This window comes from Rhipicephalus microplus, chromosome 5 (genome assembly GCF_043290135.1).
Source record: "Rhipicephalus microplus isolate Deutch F79 chromosome 5, USDA_Rmic, whole genome shotgun sequence".
Lineage (NCBI taxonomy): Eukaryota > Metazoa > Arthropoda > Arachnida > Ixodida > Ixodidae > Rhipicephalus > Rhipicephalus microplus.
The window spans coordinates 121,985,517-121,996,210 of record NC_134704.1 but is presented as its reverse complement, the minus strand read 5'-3'; positions in this window follow the sequence as shown (position 1 = coordinate 121,996,210).

Below are 10,694 nucleotides of genomic sequence, written 5' to 3'. Positions count from 1 at the left end.
AAAAAGTGCTTGAGACATTTGTATACGTTACCATTTGCACGTCACCCGACACAGGTGTTAGAGAGTTGTGGTATTCTGCTGTGTTGGTAGTAATTGTAGAGCTTATAGGCATATATAAGCACCAACCTGTTTTACTTTGTCTTGATATCAATTTTTCTACTTTGATTTTTGTCGCTACAGTGCTTGGTGTTCTTTGCACTGATCTAACTGTATATATCATGTATAATTCATTACTTGAATGCATTTGCATCCTCTCCTGCTAGGGCCTCAATATTGGCCTGCACTATCCTCCAAATAAATAAATAAATAAATGGACTCACTGCGTTGCTCACTCTTTTGGCTGTGTTCCGGCACTGTGAATGGAAAAACAAAATGCATTGTTATTCATACAGCTGACATACATGAAGCGACATAACGACCAACGATTTGTGTTCTGTGACACAAATTGCTGTACATTGAAGCACCATGTAAATTTCATGCAACTATGTTTGCAAATAAGCTAAGCCATGTGAGGCTTCCTAACACAGCTTCACAAAACAAACTCTATGTTTGCTAGGCTAGCTCATCACGAAACAAAATTTTGAATAACAATTTCACGTAAGCATACATGGTGGCATGCAAGTTCTTCAACAGTAGCTCAACACATTGTGCACATTCTTGATTGAATTACACACTCTCATCATGATGCACAGAGTTTCTCATCAGCTGACTGTTAATCAAAATGAAGCACGATCTTTCAGGCCTGAAACAGGCAGTGGCACTCCAGGAAAAGCAACTTAATTTCTGTGGACTGAGACCGATTCCTGATTTGGATGTGCTCAATGTCCTGACCTTGGTAACATTGCCAACCTATTAGATAGCAGAACATGCACTCACGCTGCTACCTCTGCAGCTAAAATTTCCAGGTAGTCGAATTCTCGGGTGCATAACACTGGCTTATAGTTTCTTCGAGACATATAAAGGCAGACAACTGCTTCTGCGCCGCTTCCACTGAAAGGCGAGGACACTGGAACTTGCCACATAGTAGTGCAGTACTGAAACGCTCGCGCTGCCTTGTGCTTGTACGGTAAAAGCATTACTTTGGAGGTATCTCGCCGCAAATGCGTACCTGCCAACCTAGGGACTTCTGAAATCGGTAGACTTGCCACGGGAACGGAGTATGGGGCAGAAAAAAATTGTCTTGGACGATCGGTCAAATTTTCCTTATACCAAACACGCTTGTCAGTTTCTATTCGTGTGGCTACATTCTAACGTGATAGGAAGTCGTTTCTTACTAATGACGCCATTTCGCGCAAGAACAGTGGCGTCGCGCGCACGTTTACTTTTGGCTGTATATTTACAGCGGTGTTTGTGCAATCAATGCGGCGAAGGTTTTCGTTCTCCACGGACACAGGCAAACGAACAACGGTATGACGCGTGCGATGCGTTTCAGTGACACGATCGCATCAGCAGTAAAGCAACGTTGCAACATGAACATAGCGCGCGCAGACAATCGCTCCACGCAACACGTGTGTTGCATTCAACTTACAATTACAGCACAGTGTTTAAATTGAGGAGGCACTTACCATGTTGCTCCGCATACTGTGTAGTCACCATCGCAGACATCGGGGACAATAGCCGTTGCACGCTTGGCGTGATATCCATTCCACACAGGTGAATAGCGCTGAACAAGCAAACGAACGATGCGGCGATGCTGGTAAACCACGTGAGAAACAGACAGCGGAAGAGACCACGCGCAAGGTATCCTGGGTAACGCGGCAGCTTCCGCCTTTCTCCAGCAGGGTGGGTTGTGTTCCGATGGCGGATTTGGAGGATTTGCTCTACTCCAGAGTCGAGTGCTCACTCGCGAAGTCGGTCGGCTGCACCTACTCCGCCATTACAATTCAACAAGAGCGACATTGAACACGTGTTCACAACGTTCTACAGAATCGCGCGTTGCCCGCTGGACGCGGGGAGTTTCGAGACGGAATTCATGACTTCAATGCCAAAGAGTGATGATAGCTCAAAAGAAATGTTAGAGCGCCGTATTACGGCCGAGGAGATCATGGTGGTGATAGATGATTTGAAACGTGGGAAATCTGCTGGGCCCAATGGGCTTGGAGCCGATTTTTACAAGGCGTTCAAGTACGAATCAGCCCCTATACTGGCTGCAATTTTAGACGATGCATATGAGCGCAAACGACTACCACCTCCATTCTTGTCCACACACACAGTTCTTATCCCGAAAACAGATGATGTCGACACATTAAAGCGGGTAACAGCATATCGCTCTATCAGCTTAGCTAACGTTCACTATAAGATATTCATGAAACTGTTGGCTAAAAGACTGCAAACAGTGGTGAAGGATATAGTTGGACCACACCAGACGTGCGGTATCAAGGAACGGACCATATTCACGAACATTCATACGGCGAGAAGCATACTCGAGTGTTGTGACGTATTGTGCAAGAAGGTTGCAATTCTCCAGTTGGATCTTGAAAAGGCGTTCGACCGGTTACCGCACGATATACTATTTGCCATTACGGAGTACGTGAACGTAGGATCCGTTATTACGGAAGGTGCCGCAATAGCGTACAGTGGTTGCACGACAAGGCTGATAATGAATAAGTCAGCAGGAGAGCTTATCAAAGTTCAGCGGTCGTGCGCCAGGGATGCCCACTATCGCTGTTTGTTTTTTTTTGCTTTATATATCGAGCCCTTGTGCCTCAGCGTAATAAGGGCTAACTGTATCAATGGCTTTAAAATGCAGCAAGCGGAGCTAAAGCTACTCGCTTATGCAGACGAAATCGCGGTGTTTTGTGGGCACCATGCCAGTATCGTGAAAACTGTGAAAATCGTGAAGCCTTATTGTGTTACTAGTGGCAGTGCAGTTAACTGGGGCAAGAGCCTCGAAATGTGGCATGGAGCTTAGCCAATGACACCCAGTACCTTTGCCAAAATGCAATGGGTTTGCACTCCCACGAAATATCTAGGCGCCCCTCTAGAGTCTTACCGTGACAGGGAACCATACTGGCAGAACCAAGTTGCGGAAATGCGCGCAAGGATAGAGAGGACAAAAAGGTCGGAATTTTCAATGTTTCCATGTACCATGGTATGTAATACGTTTTTTCATTACCAAAGTGTCGTATGTGTTGAGTGTTTTCCACGGCTCGCGCATTAACGTACAGAATCTCCACAGAATTCTGGCTGTTTTTGTTTGGGGATTGGTTTGGGAGAGGACGAGCCGCACCAACTTGTTTCGACGTGTACGTGATGGAGGCCTTGGCCTGTCGCACTTATTCTTGACGCAAATAGTGAAACGGTTCTGCTTCATTAGCGATGTGAAGGACCCTTTCTTGCGCACTGTATTACAGCTTAGACTTAGCAAACTTGTGCCGGACCTTGTGGTATCAACCGAATGTATTGAAGGCGGGGTTATCAGTTTTTTGAAAGAGGCTGTGATGGCTTATAAGATCTTGCGTGCTGGATTCTGACGCGAATATCTGGCGGCAGTGAAACAAAGAAAGCTATACAAAGATCTTATGGATATACTATTCCCCATGCCTCTGTATCGCACAATATATAGTGCCAATCCAAGAAGTGATGTCTTGAAGCATGTCAAACATATGTATGTTGCTCCAGGAGCCAAGTCCTTTTTCTTCAGATTGCCCACCGGGACACTAAAGGTTAAAACATGGCTACAGAAAAAAAGAATTTAAGTACCATGGGGTGTGCACTGTTTCTTATGTAGAAAGCCCGAAACTAATAAGCACGTCTTCTTAGAATGCTGGGAAGGCCTGTTCTTTTGGGATATATTACAAAGAACGCAAAAGAAAGACCTCCCGTTAGACTCACAAGGAATTCGTTTCCTAACTGTTGAAAACGAACAAGGAGTTCCGTTTGACGCTGTCATGCAACTGGGTTTCCGCTGCATATCGAAGGCCTGCATGGCCGCACGACATGTCGATATAAATGCAAGATCGGCACACGAGTCCTTCCGCGCATCAGTGGGCAGGTTCCTGGAAGCACATAAATCTTTAGATCGGATACCTGAATAGGTATCGAGGATAGAGCCACTCATGAATATGAGACGATTTTAGCCACCACATGCCATCCAAAGTTTGGTTGCTCCTTTTAACCATGCCCTTTTATGTATCTACGTCTTTTGTGCCTTCATATATTACTTTTCATCCCTGACTGTATTTGTGTTTCGATGTGTACGTCTAAGCAGGCAATAAAAGAAAAAAAAGCAGGGTGGCGCCTTTGAAGCGTTCTGGGCCCATAACTCCGAGGTCCGTGGATCAAAATCACGCTCTGCTAACATTTTTTTAGTTTTTTGGTTTCTTTTACGTTTTCTTATTGTACAGTTTTCCACCCAGGACAATAGTAGCAGAGTGGCGTAGTGGGAGCGTGGTGGGCCCATAGCACAGAGGTCCGGGGATCGAAACCCCGTTTTGCTAACATATTTAGTTTTTTAGCTTCCTTTACACTTTCTTAGTGTACAGTTTTCCACCGAGGAGATCTGTAGCGGAGGAAGAGGAAGAAGAAGCCGCACCGATCGGCTTCGTTCCATAATGCTCTCCGCTGGTAACAGTGTATCGGCCAACGGCCGAGGATCATCGACTCCGTTTCATGATGAAGACTCAAGCTATAAAGTCGTCCTACCACGTCTTCCAACCGGTAACGACGTTTTGAATTCCGTTTTTCTTCATGCCAACTTGAGTGGTAGGCCGTACCGTGCCCCAAACTTCCGTGACGCGCTGCTTAAAGTGGTGAGCACAGCGTACATTATAGGAGTTGGCCAGTATCAAATGAGCCATGTAGTAATGGTTACGTGTGCGAGCAGCATGGCGAAACAGAAACTCGTCACTTGTGGTGAGCTCCGTGTAAAAGGGCTGACGTGCATGGTGCTAGATCCGGAGACCAAGAATATTAGGCTGAAACTTCTTTGGCTTCCGCCTCATCTTGATTGCGACGTGTTGAAGAGGCGTTCCAGGCTTACGTCGTTATGAAGTCGTTGTGAAAGAGAGGCATGGAGATGTGCAGGAATGGAACAATGGATGACAACAAATGGAGACGTTGCCTTGGAGCTCAAGGACACCATCACAGTGAGCTCAATACCACACCTTATGTCAATATATGGCCACCAATGCCTCGCACTTATTCCCGGTAGGCCTCCACTGTGTCTTCGGTGCAAGCGAGTGGGGCATGTACGACGACAATGCAAAACACCGAGGTTCTTGCAATGCCATTGTTTTGGTCGCTTATCGGATGCCTGCGTGTCGAATTATGCCAAAAAACTTTGTTCTGGCCAAGGCACAGAAGACCAACGTCTCGATCATCTTATGGATGTCACTGAGGTAGTTGATGCGACAGAAGAAGCAGCGTTAGGAGCAGAAGGTGCCTTAAAGGAAGCGGAACACTTGTCCATGGATACCCTTGGCACGCAAAATAACACCGCTAACGACGCCAGTGAAAGCATAAATGAATGCAATGCTGCTGACGAACACCACTTGGAAGGCCATAAAGACAAGCCTCCTGACAATGAGAAACAAGAAGGAATGGATTGCAGTCTGACAAGGAAGCGTCAGGCACCGGTCACGGATGAAGCTAAACAAGTGCGCCAGACACGACAGAGCAAGTGTCTTCGTGTGGTCCACGTGTCACCTTCTTTGGGGACCGAGAGACGCGCTGTCTATGCCAGCGTCCTGACGGAAGTGCTCCTAAAAAGTGCAAAGGAGGTAAAGCCACAGGTTGCCCTGTGGCTAAAGGTGACCTACAAAAGTTCTAAGATATCAAAATGGCTACCACGCTAACGTTTCCCATGTGTGTAGCGACACTCAACGTACGTGGCTTGAGAAATGTAAGCCGTCAGTGGCAGTTCTGGCACGTGCTTGAGCAGAACAACATTGATGTACTTGCAGTGCAAGAGACTAAGATTTCCGCTGCTCGTGACGCCGATCTTGCACTAGAAGTTTTCCGTGATTACAATTTATACATCAGCCCAGCACGTGGTGCATCCGCTGGATGCTTTTTATTAGTTAGAAGGCACTCGAATCATATTTTGACGTCACTACATGTTGATGGGGAAGGACGCCTCATTTGTTGCGACTTATCTTTTCATCCCCATAATTGGAGGTTTATCTGTGTCTATGCTCCCTCCAAAGTGAATGAAAGGAATTCTTTTTTCCTTTCTTTAACTTCGCTACTAAACACTGACAGTACTTTGGTAGTTTTTGGAGACTTTATTTGTGTTTGTGACGCTAGAGATCATTCATATATAACAAGCCGTTATGATGCAACTGCAGCCTTATTGCAGAAACTATTGAATGACCACAATTTATTACCCCGCCGTGGTGGTCTAGTGGCTAAGGTACTCGGCTACTGACCCGCAAGTCGCGGGTTCAAATTCCGGCTGCGGCGGCTGCATTTCCGATGGAGGCGGAAATGTTGTAGGCCCGTGTGCTCAGAGTTGGGTGCACGTTAAGAACCCCAGGTGGTCGAAATTCCCGGAGACCTCCACTACGGCGTCTCTCATAATCATATGGTGGTTTTGGGAGTTAAACCCCACAAATCAATCAATCAATCAATCAACCACAATTTATTAGATGTGGGAGCACATGCACCTTCCTCGGTGAGGTTCACGCACTTTCAAGGCATCTCTCATGCTCAGCTTGACCGTGTATATGTATCTCTAAGCTTATGGTCTCACATTCATAATTATCCTGTAAAGCCCATATTTTTTACAGACCACTGCTTGGTCACTGTTTTTTGGGATCCTAAAAATTTCCATAAAACCCCTCTAAACTGGGCCCTATGGAAGCTTAACGTATAGTGTTTGCGCGAAGATTGTTTTGTTAAAATATTAAAAGAATCGGTACAAGAGGTAACACAGTGTCGACAGCTGCCAATTTTCGCTCAATGGGAAAGGTTCAAAGAAAAAGTCAAGTATGAGGCAATTAGTATTTCATGCAAAATAGCGTAAAGAAAAAAGCTGAAGAGCGCTATCTTTATGAATTACTTCATAAGCTCCATACATTTGAAAGTCAACAGCCGGGATTGTACGGGGACGAGATAAATGTGATTCGAGCATAGATACAAAAACATGATACAGATTTATCCAGAGGAGCTAAGATTTGTTCCCGTGTTACCCATTTCACTGAAGAGGAACCCACTAAAAATTCACTCAGGGATGAAAAGAGATATGCACTTTCTAAACAGATACTGCAAATTGAGTCGGGGTTCCCTTTGCACAGAGACATGTGAAATAAGAGCCGCATTTGAGGATTATTACAAATGTTTGTTCACCGCGGCTGAGCTTCAGGAGAATTTTGAGGAAGAAGCTAACCACTTCATTGCCCTTGTGCCTCAGTTACAAGATGATGATAGGCTCACTGTAGATGGGCCAATAACCAGAGAGAAAATTATATTTGCAATAACTACGTTGCAGAAAAACAAAACTGGCCCAGGTGGCCTTAGTGGCGAATTTTACATAGCTTTTCAGGAATTTCTGATACCTTTCCTCGAGCAACCTTTTAAAGAGGCTTATGACCATGGTGAACTTCCTCCTTCTTTCTATCAGAGCCATACAACATTAATCCCAAAAAGTGCTGATCCTGACGCATTAAAGGGAGTTAACGAATACAGGCCTATATTGTTATGTAACGTTGACTACAAAATATTTGCTAAATATTTGACAAATCGGCTACAGACAGTGATTACTAAATGTGTAGGTGACCACAAAACATGTGGAATTCGTGGTTGTTTTATACAGAAAAACATTCATATTGCACGTTCAGTTTTTGAGTGTATAGATGGTAGCATGGACCAAGTAGCCCTCCTTCGAATAGACCTTGAAAAAGCATTTGATAAGGTACAGCATGCTTTTTTGTTCCGGCTCCTAAGGCACCTGCTGCTGGGCTAATTGTAAATCGCACACTTTCCAATATAATAGAGTTATATTCATCTGTACGTCAGGAATGTCCGCTGTCACCTTCGCTTTTTGCAATTTATCTAGAACCATTATGTTTAAGTGTGCTTCTAAAGTCCAGCTTAAGACGCTACCGATATGATGCTGAGGAAGTTAAAGTTCTAGCTTGTGCAGATGGCATTGCCTTCTTTTGCGCTGATAAGCCTAGCGTTCAAGAAGCAGTCAACACTACTTTACGTTTCTGTGAAATCGCTGGCGCCAGCATAAATTTTGATAAAAGTAGTGGATTCTGGCTAGGCATGTGGGCTACAACTCCTTCGGTCTTCGCAAATATTCATTGGAATGTGCCTCCTATGAAATACCTTGGTGTGCCTCTCGATAACTATCATAACAGCGGCCCACACTGGACCGCTGCGATAACTACGATCCGCCGAAAGGTGGCAACATCGCACGGACGGGAGCTTTCTATTTTTGCCAGAGTAAAAGCGTGCAATATATTCCTTGTATCGAAGCTTATTTATATTCTGCAGGTGTTGCATTGCTCTCGGGTACACATTCAAGCCTTTCATAGGATATTTGCCTGCTTTATTCGGAGCTCTTCCTGGGAACCCATGAGAAGAGACAATCTTTTTCCACTCAAAAAGGGTGGCCTCGGCCTTGTGCATTTGTTCGTGTGACAGTTGGTGTTGCGATTTTTCTACCTCAAGGTTGTGTGCCACCCATTTCTAATAGCAGTTCTTCGTAACCGTCTATGTTACCACCTTCCTTTTATTCATGTCACAACAAGCGTTGCTAAGGAATTGCCGTTGCGGAGATCCCTAAAAATTGTTGATACTGTCAGTTTTTTGAAAGCCAGGTTTACCTTAGAGTATTTGTATACTATTGACAAAACAAATTTTACCGCTGCACTTGTGAATAACCTTTTCCCCGAAACAGTTTATCGAAAGCCATATTTGCTTCGGGCTGGTCACAATGTATTATTTCGTGTACGTAGAATGTGTATATCTCCTTCAGCGAAAACATTTTTCCTTAAACTCCACACTTCCACGCTGCCAGTGAAAACGTGGCTGAATGAAAAATCAATATACGTACCCTGGACAGTGAATTGTAGACTCTGCAACCAACCTGAGACTATAGGGCATTGTTTTATTCATTGTCGTGATGCTTTTTATTTTTGCGACATTCTAAAAAGAACGTTAAGAAAAGAACTTCCAATCACAGCCCATGGTATTAGGTTCCTTCCGTTCAAAAAGAGTCTGACAGATAGTACTCTTTACGATTTGTTTATGTTGTTGGGACTTTGTTCATTATGGAAAAGTCGCATGATCCATAGACACGCCGAGCCACCGCGGTCGACTAGATCTGTCTTCCGAGAAGCAGCTGCTCAAGTGCGCAGTGTTGTCGAGACTTTTGACCCCATTCCGGAGTGGCTTCCCGTTCTTGATGCTCGTGTGTGTTTGCCTGACTTCTGATGAAGTATCTTCTGTGTACTTACTAGTGATAATCTCATTCATTAAAAAAAAGCAGAGTGGCGCGGTGGAAGCGTACTGGGCTCATAACCCAGAGGTCCGTGGATCGAAACCACGCTCTGCTAACATTTTTAGTTTTTAGCTTCTTTTACGCTTCTTTAGTGTATAGTTTTCCACCCAGGAGAACTGTAGCAGAGTGGCGCAGTGGAAGGAGTGATTCCACTTCCGGTCACAGCAGTGTACGAACGTGTGCGTCATGTGCTCCATAGGTGCGGTTACAGCGGCCCAGATGGGCCATGGAAACATGATTGTTGCCCATGAAGAATAGGATTACGAAGTCGTGCTGCTGCAATTCTCTAAAGGTGTATGCGTTCAGAATCTCTTTCTCTACACGGAAATATCAAGACAAGACCTTATCGTGCTGAAGATGTGCATGATGCTTTGGTGCACCTGGGTATGGTGCCTGAGGTAGTGTCCTTAGGTGCATTCCAAATGAGTCACGTCTGGGCTGTGACTTTCAGTACAGCACAAGCCACGAAGAACATGTTAGCGCTTGGCGACGTAAAGATGAAGGGCAAGCGTTGCATCGTCATTGACCCAAACAAACAGGACGTGCGCCTAAAGCTTTATTGGCTACTACATTATGTACCAGACGAAGACGTGCGCACTGCGCTAGTAAATTATGGAAAAGTGACCGAAGCGACGAAAGAGCGATGGCGCGTCCATGGAATTGCTGACAAAGTTTCCTGGACCAGGATAATAAACCTGCAGCTGAAAAATGACGTGACCATCGAAGACTTGCCACACCAGCTCCGAGTGGTTGGCGTAAACACGCTTTTGGTTGTGCCAGCATGGGCGCCACTTTGCTTACGGTGCTGACGAACGGGCCATATATGCCAGGACTGTCGTGTACCCCGCTGCAGCCGGTGCAAACGCTACAGGCACGAAGACAGTGAATGTGTCCAGACCTATGCCAGCATGGCATGGCCTGTGGCTGGTGATCGTGTCGCGGAATATCTAATGGACGAAGTTGAAGCAGAAGACGTCACCAGCAGCATGATTGAGGGTCCGGTGTTCACGCCCCTCTCTAAGGGCCCCAAGGACGAGCGATGCGAAGCAGCTCAGGGGATGCAAACAGGACGTATCAGAAAACAGCGTAAGGATTTTAGCACCGTACCATCAGACAAAAAGCGTGACGAAAAAACGACAATACCGCGACGTCGACCGAACAGCCTGAAGTCACGGACGCCACTAGTGGGGTGGAATGTGCCAAGCGTTCGCACGAGGAGAGCACTGAAGAAGACGCACGACAGCAG